The following is a 16,748-nucleotide window of genomic DNA, read 5'->3' as shown; positions in this document are numbered from 1 at the left end:
AGAGATGGATGACGTGTGCCCGGTGACAGAATTGTCATGAAGCTGTTGTATATGACTGTCCAGGCTTTGTAGGAATGAGGTGACTGAAGGGCATAATGATACCACATAGAAGAATAGCATACATGTGGACAATGGGAAATCCTGTCCAAATATTTATCCATTCGCATTATTAAAGATGAAGGATGGACAAAACTTCCATGACTGTTCTGTCTTATGCTTAGCATTAAAGCCAGATGCATTGTGGAGACACTAGAAGTTAGATCTGGGTAGAGAAAAGACCAAGTCACAGCAGCCCCCTCCAAATTTACATGGTGATAGGTTGCTCTGATTCCTTCCTTATTCAGTTTTAACATCATGTTTATGAATTTTCCCGTTAATTCAGATTGCCTTTGGAATTTGTACCAACCAGATTTTTACCCATGTGGAAATGTGATGAGGAGGGGAAGGGGACCATACACTATGATTTGCTTCATGCATATGCAGCTCTGTTTTTATTGTATATTAGTCAATGGAAATTAATTGCTAATTATCCAAACATTTCTATGATAATATTTCAAGCTCTCTTGTAGCAGATGTGGCCTAAACTATATTTGGAAGAGAGTAGATGGTATTATCTTTCTTGATGGAAATGATTGCATAGGGCTTTAAAAATTTTTTTCGTGATCTTTTATTTTAGAAAGAAAAATGGCCATCCCTACTCTTACAACATTTGTTAAATATTCATACTGACCAGGGTAATTATGCGCTGACTATATTAGCAAACATATAACTCTGTCAGCAGGAAGAAGTTGGGAAATGAAATTAAACAGGTTTTGGATAATATATTCAGTTATATGTTAGTGCAGACATACAGGTTGTTTAAATAACCATCAACACATTTCATTGGTAGTCATTGGCAATGACAGACTTCTTATTTTGAGACTCTCAGGCGGAATTATTCTTTTTTATTGCATTAGATGTCTGTCCTTCAGTGTGTGAACATTGCTTTTTCATTTCCCCTTTATGAATGCTAATAATATACTGGGTTGAGCACTGGCTATTTTTAGGAATTCAGCATTTCCTTGTATTTATACTATGAACAAACTTGAGAGAGTCTAGCTCTGATTAAAACAGATCATTTTCTCTTTTTAAAAAAGAATAATGTGGCACTAATACATAGCCGAGGACAAAAAGAATCCGATGGGCACCATGTCAAAGCTTAATTGTGTCAATAATTATTTGTGTATTGGTGCCAAGATTTTAATGAGGGGCAGTCACTTGTATGTAATCATTATCAATGACAAGTAGTTAAAATATCGTCATGAAGTGGCAAACTCTGGGAGAGACTGAAGCAATGGCAACATTGCCTACAGTTTCTTATAGTCTACCATGGCGGAATTCCATCAGCAGGCTTAGTATTTAAAAGGGAAAGAAAGAAAATCCCACAGGGACATTGGCTCTGCAAGTCTAAATACGTGTGTTTATGTGAGATTTTTTTCCCCTGCTAAGAATAACTGTTTATCCTTGGGGTGAATTGTAACCTTGTTAGGACCCCTTTCAAAGAAAGACTCTGTCACCTTACTCACCAACTTTCACCCCTGCCTGGAGACATAGACCTATTCATGTGCTTCTTCAATTTTACCTTCAGATAATGGCTTCTTTTTTTATTACATTTGTCCTTTCCACAACATTCAGATGCATCCCCCACAACCCCGGATGCTATTGCTCTGTGTTTCTGCAGACTCTGCCACTCTCCACAGAGCTGCTTCTTGCCTGAGTGCTCCACCGCATAGTATGTCCTGTGAGAAGGGTGAGGGACCTAGGTGAGCCCTGAAGTATCCATGGAAATGTGAGAGTTCAGCTTCCCTGATGTCTATTTCCCATTTATAGGTAGACAGAGGAATCTTTAGTAACTCCACTGCAGAAATCAAGAACCTTTGACTTAATAAGTATTGCTCATGTGATTCATTTATTAGGGTCATTGGAAAGCTTATCTCCGTCAACCGGTCAGTCTCTGTGAAGTTGTAGGACTCAACTCCGTGAAGTGCCATTGTGCCTGCAGATGTGGGAATGAACTTTTATTTACAGATGACCACAAAGAGCTTTTGCTACAAGCAAGGGCATATATCATGGAGAAATAGCTATGACATGATTTTTTTTTTTCTGAGCAGTAATGTCCATGTAGATGAATCATAATTTATGGAGTTTTCTAATTGTGTCTGCTTTCATCCAAAAGCCATAATTAGCACTAGTCTAGATCACGGAAAGGATTTTCTAAAGTGTATTTATATTTTTTTAGATTAATTAATTAAATTTACAGCTTCTGTGTGTGATGTTTCGTGGGGCTGGAATTCATGTCTCTTTACTCTGTGTGTGTGTGTGTGTGTGTGTGTGTGTGTGTGTGTGTACTGTGTGTATTTACCATTTCCTTTAGTATCTTAACAAGAAGCCTTTCCTATATGAATATTCACTAAGAAGGAAAAAAACACACACACACACACACAAAGTCATAGCTAGTAGCAGATTTTGAGTAGGCCCTAACCACTGAGTCGACGTCTGGAGACTTGCTGACATTTTGAAAATAGTTTTTAGAACGAAATGTCAGATGATGGCTGCTTTATACATGCAAGAGTAACTTGTGTACAGCTGATGCTAACTAAGCCAGTTCTTACAAAGCTGTGTGCGGATGGATGACCACTGCGCTTTTAAAAGAACTAATTATAGCCACAGATATATTCAACACTTTTACATTTCGCACTTGCTGCATTCTGCAGAGCTTATACATGCAAGAAGTGGTTGACCGACATTTGTACAGACCAATGAAACAGTGGTGTATTTGCTTTATTTTTAAAAAGAGCCATCAGTGAGGAGATGTCCTGACGTAGGCGAACTTTCGACCAATGATGATACTACCCTTTCAAGGCAGCTAGTGGGGCAGCTGTGCTGTATTCACATTGAAATTAGGGGATTTAAAAAAACCCCAACAGCTGTATTATTCAGACTTAAAATAAGAGCTTAGTTTCCCCAAACGGGCGTGACGTAAACATCTCATTAAATATTTTTAATTTTGAAAAAATAAAATCAGCGGCAATGGCTACAGTGCCGCTGGTGGTGGATCACATGTGTGCAATCCAGTGCCTTTTTCTTCCTTACAACACTGGGTTGTACTCTTCTTACTCTCTTGGAACAGGAGAGTAAAGCTCCGTACTGTAGGTGAGGATGAATTTACACACACGTTATGCCCATTCTGTCTGAGTCCTAACTGTTAGCTGCGGAAACTACCATCTCAGAGGAAAACTCAGAGTCCCTGTCCTGGAACTTCTTTACTTTTCTAAGTTAAAAATTCCTGTGGCATTTTATAAACTAAACCTGAAAACTAGTGGGTGGTCCTTCTGTTCTTTGAGGGTTTTTGACTTTCTTCTGGCTTCATTAGTCTTGAGTAATATTCTGTATGCTTTCCTCTGCTTTTGTGAGCCTCTTGCTTTCCTGAGCCATGTTCGCCTACAAAAGCTTTAATAAAAATGGCAAAGGCATTGTACCATAATTCGGGGGCTGAGTGCCCTGCAGTCACGAGACTCTAGATTCCATCATCTAGATTGCAAACGGGATAAAGGCAGAGGTGACTTTTGAAACTGGTGTATGTTTCCCTGGGTAGGAGGGCACTGAATTCATGAATATGTTAGCTTTTGTCACTGGCTAACCAGTTGAGAGAATTAAGACGCAGATTGATTTCTTGTACAGCTCTGGAATTTGGGAGTCCTGGGTGAGCCTTGGGAGGTTCACATCAAAAAGCTGCTATGTTAGTTTTGCACTGTGTGCTCAGTGGAGATTCCATTCCTTGCTTTATCCATTTTTCTTGTCATCAGAGTCCCTAGGCTTTGACAGTGTCTATTCAGGTCTGCTTCTGCCATGTGATCTCTTTTATCTTCTCTAGTCAAGTCTCCCTGTCTTACTCTATGGAGCCAAATGATTTCCACTTGAAGAGTTTACTACAAGGCCTTTGCATCGGGTCCCTAATTTATTTATAACTGCAAACCCTGTATATTTATAACCATGTATAACAATCATTGTCTTACAGTCAGAAGATAAAGTTCTTTTTGAAGCCACCATAAGCCCACCACAGCTTATCTGAAGAGAAATAAAGATAGAGATAAATTTTAACCTTGCTAATTGCTGAGTAGATGAACTTGGAACAATATTAAACCTCATGGGTTGTTTGTTTGTTTGTTTGTTTGTTTCTGGAACAAATCTTTTAGTTTCATAGATTATACATGAGTAACAATAATTTTCACAGTACACATTCATCAGTATAATCCCCACTATTCTTCCAAGAAGCCAGATTGAATATTTTCACACATATGTGAACAGGTCAAGTTACTGGTTAATAGAAACTTGTATGTATATGCACGGCTCTGTGTATATATATGTGTGTGTCTCTTTCTATGTGTGTATATCTGTGTGTGCATATGTATGTGTATATATATATATATATATATATATATATATATATAAATGTGTGTGTGTGTGTGTTTCTGTGTTTCTCTCTCTCTCTCTCTCTCTCTCTCTCTCTCTCTCTCTCTGTTATTCTTTATTATGACTTTGAACATTTTTTCACTTTACCTGCCCATATTAGGTTAAAAGTTCCAGTACTATTTTGATAGCAATTTCCCCTTATTTAGCTGCCTGTGCCACATGATGCCAAAGGGACTGAAAATCCTATGATGGATTCTGCCCCCTGTTCAGAACAATAGCTGTTTAAATTTGATTTGTCTATCTTCTAGGAAGACAAAGTGCCTCTTCAGTGTAGGCAAGTTGACAATGGGTACCATTTGTATTCTCTATTGCATGTTCGCCTATTATAGTATGATGATGTCATTATTCACATTATCTCTCCCATCATCATTATTATTATCCAGTGACCTCTGTCCTGGGGTGGAACTCCCTATAACAGATGGGAGATTCATTTATCGGAGTGCTTTATGCCGCACAATTCCCTGCCATTCTGAGTTTATATTGAGATGGGCTGCTTTTGGAACAAAGGCAGCCTGATCATAATTTGTCAGTGTTCTTGGTAGCTATATATCACCAAAGCTCTCTGCCAGACCTTCTGGGACCCAATTATTTATGGAGCTGACAATATGGGCTAATATGTCTTGTTATGAATGCCATTATTACAATAGAAATCTTATTGTCTTGAATAGTGAGGGTGCAGAAGTTCTGGTTGGTCAAAAATCCCATTAACTAAGAGTTAATTCATACTGCCCCAGGTGATTGCCTGGTGCCCCAGGTGAGCATAGAAGCCCCATGGGAAAAGTTATATATATATATATATATATATATATATATATATATATATATATTCTATCCTTATGGAGAGGTTTGTTGATAGCTGTAGTGCGTGGCTTCCACCTAATGTAATTCTCATTCTTAATGTTTAGGGAATGTGTGTAGCCTGCTACCCATAGATGAATTTACCAAGTTCTCAAGGAGTAGAAATGAAAGCCTTAGGCTCTGCCTATTAGAATTGAATGAGGGAAACTATTCACCTGACAACTACACTTTGCACACCATCCCTAAGTGATAGAAATAAACACCAACAGGGCCCAGCTTGGACAGCTGAAGCCTGCAAATGGACTCGAATGCCAATTGCTTGAGTTGACTTCTTTATTTTTCAGCTTCCTTGCTCATGCTGAGTCACCTTGATTTAAATGAGATCTCTACATCTGCCTTTAAGATATTGCATAAGGACAATGAAAAGAAGCACAACTAACTAAAGTGTAAAGAAGTTAAATTCCTGTTGAACAAAAACTGTGTTCCACATTAGGTGGAGGTAAACAGAAATAGGAAGCAATCATGATTTGATGAAAGAAAAGGGGTGTTATCTCCAGGATGGTTGCTGGTACATTTGTACACAAAAGGAATAGAAGGACCATTTTCCCTAGGAAACCATTTGAATTTGATGTTTTCGATACACTGGTTTAGCAGAGTTTATTTAGTTCAACAAATACAGAGGCTCCTGTCCCAAAAGATACACCTTTCCAGCAAAGGAACTTCGGAGTACACAGAATTATTCCTGTTCCTTTTATTTCTTTTATTAAAATAGCCTTTGAAGCAGGCATGGTGCTTAAGAGATTAGATCTTTAGAGAAACATCACATATTGTATTTAAATATGCTAATCTCTGAGAGGAAATGAAGGATCTGAGCCTGTTCATTAAGAAATAAATTAATTCATCACCATCACATTCATCATCAATCATCATTCAGTTGTGTCCAGTTTTCAATTAAGTTTTTCCAAACTGCTTTTTGTCTTCACCAAAAGGACTGATTATCTCTGATGATTTTTTTCTTTTTCTTTTCTTTTTTTTTTTTTGGTATTCGGATGTTGATGGCAGTTGAATTGGCATAAACATGCTGAATGTCATTTTTATTCAAGGAGTTAAGCAGTAGGTGTTCAGTGCATACAAATACGTTATGATGACAAGGGAAAAGTCTTCTATTTTAAGATGGATTCTAGTGGCCACAAGGCAGCTTCTCAGATTAATGGACCACATTTATAAAATGGAGTGAAATATAATATTCATTGAACATTGGTGATATATGTCTATCACTTAAGCATTCCGGAATCATTCAGTGAGCCAATATTTATTAAGTACCCACAAGCTTGTAGTGTCATGTAAGGGAACAGATGTATGAGTAGTTGATACTGTTCTTGCCTTGATTAGGTTTCTTGTCTAAAACCCTAGAAAACCAGGATCAAATGGCATGGCAGTGCACTTACCCTTTGATCTTCTTTTGCAGGGGTGGGAGATGTGCTTATTTATTGTTTTCTTCCCCATAGCAAATACCAAAAGCCATGGTTACTTCACCAATGCCCTGATTGGCATAGACGAGCCTCCTTCCTAGAGGTAATGAGAATTCCATGCCTACATGGCACAATTTCCAACTGTCTCTTTAAGGCTTCTATGCAGAATGAGGATGTATGAAAATGTCTCACCATGCCTGCTACTTATCTCTAGATTCCTATAACATGAAGATGATCACAATCTGCCATCGTGCTGTTAAAATGATGCATAACCCTACCAGCACTCTGAAATGATCGAGTATTATTGCAGCCTCTTACAAGTTGGGCACTGAGATAATTTGGCTAGTGTTGGAGAAAGAATGTTCCACAACCCCTGTGGCTCACCCCGCGTTGAATAAATATGGCATACTGCCACTTCTGTTCTCCTTGTGTATGGAAGAACAATTAATGTGTCAAAAAAGGGGAAAAAAACACAAAATATCCAGACTCATGTTAAAATTGCAAGACTACATTGAATCTGCTTTAAATTTATTGTACAACATTACAGGATGTAGTTTTCCTTGAAGTATTAGACAACTTGAGAGTTGCCTTTATGTTTCTTACAGTGGCTTCATGACTTCTGTGTCCATTAATGATCCCACAGTGGTTTACGTGTTTCTTTTAAAATGTTCTTGTGTTACCAACATTTACGTAGGCGTTCAGATATAATGTGTTTTATTTAGATAGTATAAATGAGGCAGTTTAAAAATGCAAACCTGTAGATTTCTCTTTAGAGAAACAAACAAAACAAACAAACATGGAATCATGGTCGCCCTAAAATTGTTTCTGGCCCACCGTTTCCCTAACACCTAAGCATGGTCCTAAGACAACTTGTGAAGTTTTTGCAGAATAAAAACAGTGGATTACTTTCCCATGAATATTTCAAAGGAAGGAGAGAGACTGAAGAAGTTGAGAGGGCGTTTTTGCCCATTTTATCTGCTGACATAACTCATGCAACTCAATTAATGAATATTCTGGGTCATAGTGTTTGTTCTATATGTATATGCGACCTGAATGGTTGAATGGGTTCTCCATTTTACAGATAAACTCTATTAGAGGCTTAAAAGGGAGCTTAATCGCTGAAATACAGAAGGAGAGCCATTAATTTTTCTTTATAGGTAAAAGTAGAACACATTCATTCCTTTTAAGTAAGAATGAATGTGTCCATGTTAGGATACCAAATTATTCTTATTTCCTTTTGAAAAGAATTACATAAATGTATTTATTTTATGCCTATGTTTGTATGCACGAGTCTACATATGTGCTCTATGTGGGAATTCAGAGCAAAGTATTAGATTCCTTGGTACTGGGCTTGCAGATAGTTACACACCAGCATATATGTGCTGGAAATTGAATCTTGGTCCTCTGCAAGAGTTAAAAAGTATTCTTAATCATTGTGGCACCTCTTAGCCTCAAATCATACATATTTAACATTTTAATATTTTGTTTATTGTTTGAGATTATACTTACATCATTTTGCCATTCTTTCCACCTTCCAAGAGCCATGTTATTTTTCAAATCCATGTCCTTTGTTCAATTGTTCTTACACACATATACATATATATATGTGTGTGTATATGTGTATATGTGTATGTTTGTGTGAGAGTGTACATGCATAAAATATGTACTTCTATACATTAGTTATTATAAATAGATAAGTTAATACATTTATTTATATAATATAACAAATATATTACAAATATATTTATATAAATATACAATGATTTTATATAGTGTATTCTATTACTAAATTATATAGTTAAATATAACTATATGTTATGAATGTATACTACATATGTACTTTGTACATGTGTATTAAATATATATTTTTGCACATAGATAATGATATACTTATGAATAAATTATATTAATAAAACATCAATATATGTTGATATGTCATATATTTTTAATAAAAATGTATGTTTATATACTATGTGTAAGTGTATGTGCTACATAAATTCCTAAATATATAAATACAACATGATCAGTCTTCATAATGTTTCTTGTATATAAATGCTTTCAGGATTGACCATTTGTATTGGATTATAAATTAGTGAGCTTTTCTCTAGGCAAGACTGTTTCTCCTGCTCACTCTCAGGATTCCTTCCTTGCCTGCAGGGCTTTGTCTAAGGTGAGGCCTAGCATTCTCTCTTCCATGTTAGCATCTCTGTGGACATCATCCTTCTTCAGGTCATGTTTAAGCAGGCATGTCAGACAGGCTTCATGCCTACAGCTTCTGTACCATTTCTCACAGAAAATTCTTGTTCTTCTGGCTCTTAGAATTTAGTTTTTCCTCTTCCATGTTAGATCATGAATTTCTGTGTTCCTTTCCTACTTATTCCTATATCCACTCCCCACAAATAATACGATATAAGCTTCCTTTTAAACGATTATTTTCCTATTAAATTTTCCACTCAAGAATATGGTGAGCATTGTATCTGGAAATATATACTTTTAAAATGTTCTCTATTGATTTTCCTTCTATATAATGGTATGCAAAAAAATCTTTAAAAATTTGCATATTGCCTAATATGTATCGAGCTAGTGCTGAAAGCTTAATATTCAGGTTTATATCACATGTGGCTCCTGGCCCCCCAGCACCCTAGGAGAACTGTGAATGCAGCCCAATATATTTGTAGATGGTAATGTCATATCACAAGGTCAGGAGATTAGATACCCTTAGCAAAGTGATAATGCCTGTGTCTTCTGAGCTTAAATCATTTTCTGCTATCACCTAGTATTTTTATATAAAAGTCCCGGCTGTCGGTGTTCTGTATAGATCCAGCCAGGTAGGCATTCTCTTTCCAACTTTCTCCTTTCACAGTCCTCTTCTTCCTCCCTCTCCCCTTCTTCTTCTTCCTCTACTTCTCTTCAATTGTTAAGAATATTTTTGAAATTTCATCTCATGTATCCTAGTCTAGCTATATATTTACCGTGCAGCTATATATGATCTTAAACTTGTTTTCCTGCTTCAAATCTTAAGTACTAGGATTACAGATACGGGCACATAGCACTTAGGTGCTGCTTTATCTCTTTCTTCTATGCTCTAATTATTTTGAAAACTTGATTCAATACCTCCCCTTAAACATTGTTACTTTCCAGGATATCACATCTTCATTTTTGCTTTTTATTCTGATAGCCTTTATTTCAATTGTATTGACTGTAGTCATACCAATTTGTCTATCAATCTCTTCTCTATGACTTGTATCTGGAAGCTAAGAATTGCATTTTGTTTATGGTTGTAATTTGAATGCACAATGGACGCCATTGCACAGTGTTTTACTAAAGGGAGAGAGGAAGGAAAGGAATAAAAAATTTTATCAATTTTTATTAATGTAGTATTGATAATATTCAAGAAATGTAACCAGATTATATCCCTACCAGAGGATGAATGGTAAATAAAGTATGGTATGCACATAATGGGAATTTATGCAGCTGCAAAGGAAAATTAAATCGTGACATATGGAAGAAAATGAATAGAACTGGAAATTGTCACAAAAACTATACTGAAACTACTGTATGCTTTCTCTTATATGTGAAATCTATATTTAAAGTTGTAGATATGTGTGAACATATGTGTGCATATTAATGTGTATAGGTCATAAAACTAGAAAGGGATTCATGAAAGAAAAAGTAAGATCTTAAGTAGGGGGGAAGAATGTAATTGAATATTTCTCATAAGAAAGCAGAAAGAGGGGTTAACTACAGGAAGAAAAGGAACCAGCCAAAGAGCAGTAGGAGGCACAAAATTTGGGAGAGGAGGGATAAGTGAACACACAATATTCATGACAGTTAATGTTTACCCTGACATTAGAAAAGTTTAGATAACGAAGGAAAGGAAGACAGAAAAAATCCTCAAATATTATACTTAGTGGATATTATGAATTTTTAAATTAGCAATAACTTATCTTGTTATGAATGCCATTATTATAAAAGCCTAAATTTAAAAAATACAGGAGAGAAGGGAGAGGATTTTAAAATATACAAAATTATGTGAGTCTTTTTGAAGGGCACTACTTATTATACAGTCTAAGCTCTATTATTTTCTGATATTTATATTCTCTTTTTATAGTGAAATATATGTGTGCATATGCATATGTATGTGTTTGTGTATGTTTATATATATGTGTATATATATATATATATATATATATATATATATATATTTGAATTTTTTGGAACAATGTTCATTTCCACTGGTATTGAGATTGTTGTCAGCATGCTTCTTTTCAAGTGGACAAGACACACCAGTATTATAGAAAGTGAACAAAAGAATTACTGCTAAAAAGAATCTTAAATACCCAAGCTTAGCAGCAAGAACATTTAAAATTACAATACCATTTTGTTTTTTCAAACACATCTAAAAGGCTTTTAGAATGGAGTTTTTACAGACTCAAATATTGCTGACTTGAATTTGAGTTTTTGAAACAGTTGATGCCTACAAGCAGCTTATACAAGCCACAACTCTAAAGCTTCGCACAGCAACGGTTAAACAATAATCGTGTATGTCTCAGGCAGATGAGGAGTCTAAGGCACATAGAGATTAAGTAACACACGCAAGGCCGTATATCTCATGTGAGGCTTAGGTGAAATACTAACTCACATTGGTTAAATTCAGGGCTAATCCTATAAAGCTTCTCATAAGATTTCAATGTGGAGCCTAGATAACGTAACATAAAGAGATGGCTGCAAGCACAATTATGTTTAATATAATAAGCATCCATATTATGATTAAAATTTTATTTCAAGGAAATGATTGGTTGAATGTGGCCATTTATAGACATTATTTTCATCACAAAAGTCTTATGAAATTGGTACTAATCTTTCCCCCAAACTCACTTTATAAATCTCAACCTGCATCAGGTACTTGAACTAGTAGTACAACAAAAATACCCTTAGAGTCTCTCCTGGATTTTCTCACGATATCTGTGGATTTAAATTTTATTTTATTAAGCTTCTTCTATAGTTGATATCATTGAGTATTGGCAATTTCTAAAAAGCATATTTGGAGAGCAGATAATAAGAAAGGCAATCTTGAAGATTCCTGGCAAACAGTGATGAATTAAAAATAGGAAGAAAATAAAATCAGGGTAGTAGTTGGATAGCTCAGTGGTTAAAAGCACAATTTTATGCTTACAGAAGGTACATGCTGGGATCCCTAGATCTATATCAGGTACCTCAGATCTGCCTATATCTCTAAATCTGGGGCATTGTTATCCTTTTCTGGACTCCACTGGCACCTGTAGTCATGTACATTCACTCACTCACACACACACACACACACACACACACACACACACACACACAGACGTGCACATTGCAGTCATGTACACAAGCACACACACACAATTTAAAAATGATTTTTTAAAAAACCCTTATAAAAGCAAGTCATGAATATCACTTTTTCCAGTTGGAGAAAATCCTGATGTACCAGCTTTAAAGAAGACAATACCTACGGAGAAGTTAAAGGATAGCAATAAAGAGATCTTCAGCTGGCCATAAAATGTTTTCTAATTCTTGGTTTTCTCTCATGAAGATACTTACGAAGTACCCTTTCTGCAAATGCTACCTAGGACTGTGGGCATAGCTCAGCGGCCAAATGCTTATCTATCATGTGTGAGGCCCTAGGATTGATCCCCTGCACAGGGGAAGGAAAGAGTCTGAAAGGGCGAGCCCATGGCCAGGTTTCCAACTTAGAAATCATGTTTGAAATTCTAAATGCTTACTGTTGAATAGGAAGTACTTTCCTCTTTCTTTAAAAATGTACCTTAAGCCTTTTGGAACTCTGCAGTTTTCCACTCTATGGGAAGCCAATAAATCTCCATTCTTTCTCTTTCCACTCAGCAGCTCCCAGTAAAAAGGAAAAACGCCAGAGCCATCCAGGCATCATGCTAGCTGTGGCTTTTCTGCATGCTCCATTGAGAGGCCTAATAGTTAAGCCAATGTGTTGTGCTGTGTGCAGCTGAATGTTGAACCACTGGCAGGGACAGTGCATGCAACAGTTGGGAGAGTCATTGTCGAGGAAATAGTCACGATGTGAAACAAGACCTTGTGCTTTCAAGCTGTTCTGGTGTCTTTTTCATGCTTGTGAGACACACATTTTCTTTTCTTATTCTACACAAGGAAGCATACATAGATAGGGAAGACATTTTTTTATGAGTTTCTTCTCTTGTCTGAAGTAAAAAAGCTCAGACATGATGGGCAGCATATCCAATTTAATATACCAACATAGTGCAATTGCCTCTCTGTGCACATGTTAGGGTTCTGTCACAGTGTGTGAATTCGGCATGAAGTTGTTACACGGGCACTCATTTTGTAATTATATGAAAATCATTAAGAAGAGGAGTTTTTCTGGTCTGTCAAACTAGGATCCAATCCTCAACATTAAATTATATATGTCTGAAGGAAAGCACAATCTTAGCACGAATCTTCTACTTCCTAGTTCTATAAGAGCAAAACTCAAGTATTTTGACTATCAGTAGTTCAAGATAAGGATCCATGTATGGAACATGAGCACATACCTCCAAAAGGTCCTAAAATAGCTAACGAGTCCTGCTTCACAGAGATTAATTCATTTACTCTTGAGTACAATCAACAGCCTAGACTACTTTGGAGTCATGATGACTTTGAAGGACACAAACACTACAACTACTCGTAGTCATATATGCATATGTATGTATACATATTTTCCCTGTAATTAAGATTTTTAAAGAAAACACTTCAGAATCTGCATGAATTTTTTTTTCTTAAAAAAATAGAGATGGAAGGATCATTCTGTCATTGAGTTAAAAGAGGTGGCCAGCTAATTCAATTAATAGTAAGCTGAAAGGCAAGATTATACAAGGCCACCTTTGTTGCAATTAATGTGATTCTCCGATGTACCTGACACTCATAGTAGTTTCTAATGTGTTTCGAACCTATTCTTAAGCCGGTTTTTGTCTGTGAGCTTACAATATCTCTACTGTTGTAGAAACGGTAACAAATTTAGTCCAATATGGAAATCAATAAAAGCTGCTTTCAGTTTAATGAACTACCAGTTCCATTTGTGCTTGAAATGAGACTGAACACTGGTTTTCTCCTGGAGATGAATATTTCTGTTTATATTGTCCAGACCAGAAGCAGTCAATCAATAATCAATTGATCAAATGCTAAATGATAAAGATGACAAATGACTCTGTACTTGTACATGTGGGTTAAAGGATCTGACTTTTCTTTGTAGAAAGTACATTTATTGAAGTGATTTAACCAATGACATTTATCTTAGAACATGTATTTTAAAAGTTGAAAATCTTTTCCATGGGCTAAAAATATTTACCCTTTTATAGTTCACTGGTGGGTCCTGAACCTCAGAGGTATTTATAGCATTGATGGCACCTCTCTATTGCTTTGCTCAATTATGCAAACTTGGCATGAATGGGGCATGTGAATGAAGGAGATAATTCAAAACACAAAGGATTTCAAATTTCCACAGTATTGAGAAATACAGCTTTTAAAATTAAAATCAAACACAGTTGGAACATTATCTCAATTGATGGTGAATAAAAATGTCTCACTCTGATAAACCAATGACAGATCAGATGTTTCCAGAAAGAATAGAAAACACTTAAGCTACCATTGGGAAATTTCTTCAAGATTAAAATGCCTGCTAGCTCCAATTCACAATTGCACTCAAATTGGTCCTTCTTTGCTGTTTCACCATTGTGTCATTTTCTGGCAGTATGGACTGTGCCTTGTTGTATTTATCAGTTCTTGATTTGCTGATTTCTAAGGTAGGGAAACATAAGAATGTAATTTATGTATGTCCTCTAAGGAACAAACAAATTACTATATGTGAAAGAGTCAAGAGAAGGATGGGCAGGCAGAAAATGTTCAGTGGAGCCAAGCTATTTCCCTTAATTATTCCAACCCTGCTTGCCTTACAAAAGCATAAAAGTCATGTAGATTGCCTTGTAATCTTTCTTTCATGGTCTCTCATTGGATGAACCTAATTATATAATAACTTCCTTGAGAGCAAAACTTATGTCATATTCTGCTTTGATACTGCTGATGAAGCGTCAAAGAGACGCTTGTTGTATGAGGGGTCAATTTTGTGCATCTAACATCAAGAATTTATCAAGGTGTACATGGCTTCTGTATAAAAGATAAAACAAAGAATATGCTCATTTAATCTGTCACTTGCCATCTTGTACTATACAAAAATGTTTTATTCTTTACAGATCAGACTTTGCCAACACAAGTTCGGTTGGGTCTTATATCTAACATTTTTTGATACGAAACTCCATATTCCTGCTGCCAAAGAAATATCTGCTGTGGTAAAAGTATTACTAATAAATTTATTTAAAACTTCATGTTGCTGCTCTGGCTATGTTGGTTCATGCCTGTCATCCAAGCACTGTGACAGCAGAGGCTAAAGTCTACCCAACCTGGGTTACATATCACATTCTTGTCCTAAAAGAAGAAGAAAACTATCATGTACTTATGATTGAAAAAGTTCAGGATCCATGAAGGTAGAAGAATATGCTGAATACTCACCCTGGGCTCTCTTTCAAAGAAACCAGTAGGTGTTTACTACTCAAAGCAAGGAAGAGCAGAAAGTAGAGTTGAGCTTCCAGTCTGCAACCATTGCCAGAAACAGGATTCCAGGACTGTAGTGATTTTTGAGACAGGGTATTTCCATGTAGCTCAGGCTTTCTAGGAACTCCCTTTGTAGACCAAGTTGGCCTTGAACTCAAGGAGATCTGCCTGCTCTGACTTCCCAGTGTTAGGATTAAAGGCATGTGCCACAATGCTTGGATCCTAGTGATTTTAAAAAGGAATTGCAGGCACAAAACTCCATACACTAAGAACTGGGTGGTTTCTCCAAGTAAGTGTGGAATTCTAAGAATAATTTAGAAACATGAAAGAAAACCAAGCCAACTAACCCAGAGGTATCTCTTTAAATCCATCTCTGCTATTAATATGCCTCTTGTTTATTCTCTTTGGGAAGTAGGGGGCATCAGAAATTGGCAGAAGGTTTACAGTACACATGCATTCATGTAACACATGTGAAGTATATCAAGATGAGTGGTGCTGGCCTTCTAACATCCTTTTTGCCAGTAAGTGATTCCCTGTGCCCTGTTTTGTAATAACTGCTACTCGTGTCACTCCTGAGTGTGGATGCAAATAGTTATAGCACAATACTTTAATTTTATGACTTTTACATGTCTAGTTAGTAGATAAGTGATGGGAAGGGACAAGTAGGTTTTGTCTAGTTGCTAAGGAAGAAAAATAACATGTGCCTTTATTACTCTGCTAGCAGTCTATTTATATATTTCTGGAGGATGTGACTTGTAAAGAAAAATATACATATATTTTGGACATACCTGAGATTTCTCAATTAAAATTACTGAAAACCTCTGCCTTGGTAATGGAGGCATTTTTTTGTAACCACATTCCAGTAAAATAGCAGTCTTGGTACATGGTGCTATAAAAGGTAATGGCTATTCATTCCTACACCTCCAATTTGGCCTTACTTTGAATGGTGTACAGGATTTCAGGGAGAAAAGGTGCATGTCTTCATAGCTGTCCCTACCAGTGACCAATTTGTAATAGAAATGGGCCATGGAATCTCTAAAAGTCCTCTCACCTTTGGTGAGTTTTGCTCCTAACAGCCTACTATCTCAATCTTCAAGTCAGATGGTAACCTTTGCTAGTTCATGCAAACCTTTCATTAAAATGCCAGAGGTTAGGCCATCACATTGCTTGTGAATGGCAGTTGGCTAGAACAGCATTATGGGTATTGGCGTGTAAAGATTTGACTCCGGCCATGTTGTTCTCCCATACTGGAAAACTTAAGAGAACAAACTAAGCTTCCCTGGTTACATGCCCGGTCCTGTCAAGTCCTTATTCAGAATAAAATGACAACTGGAAATATTGCCTGAACTAACA

The sequence above is a fragment of the Grammomys surdaster genome, unplaced genomic scaffold, assembly GCF_004785775.1.
Source record: "Grammomys surdaster isolate TR1022 unplaced genomic scaffold, NIH_TR_1.0 126121, whole genome shotgun sequence".
NCBI lineage: Eukaryota > Metazoa > Chordata > Mammalia > Rodentia > Muridae > Grammomys > Grammomys surdaster.
This window is presented reverse-complemented; position numbering follows the sequence as displayed.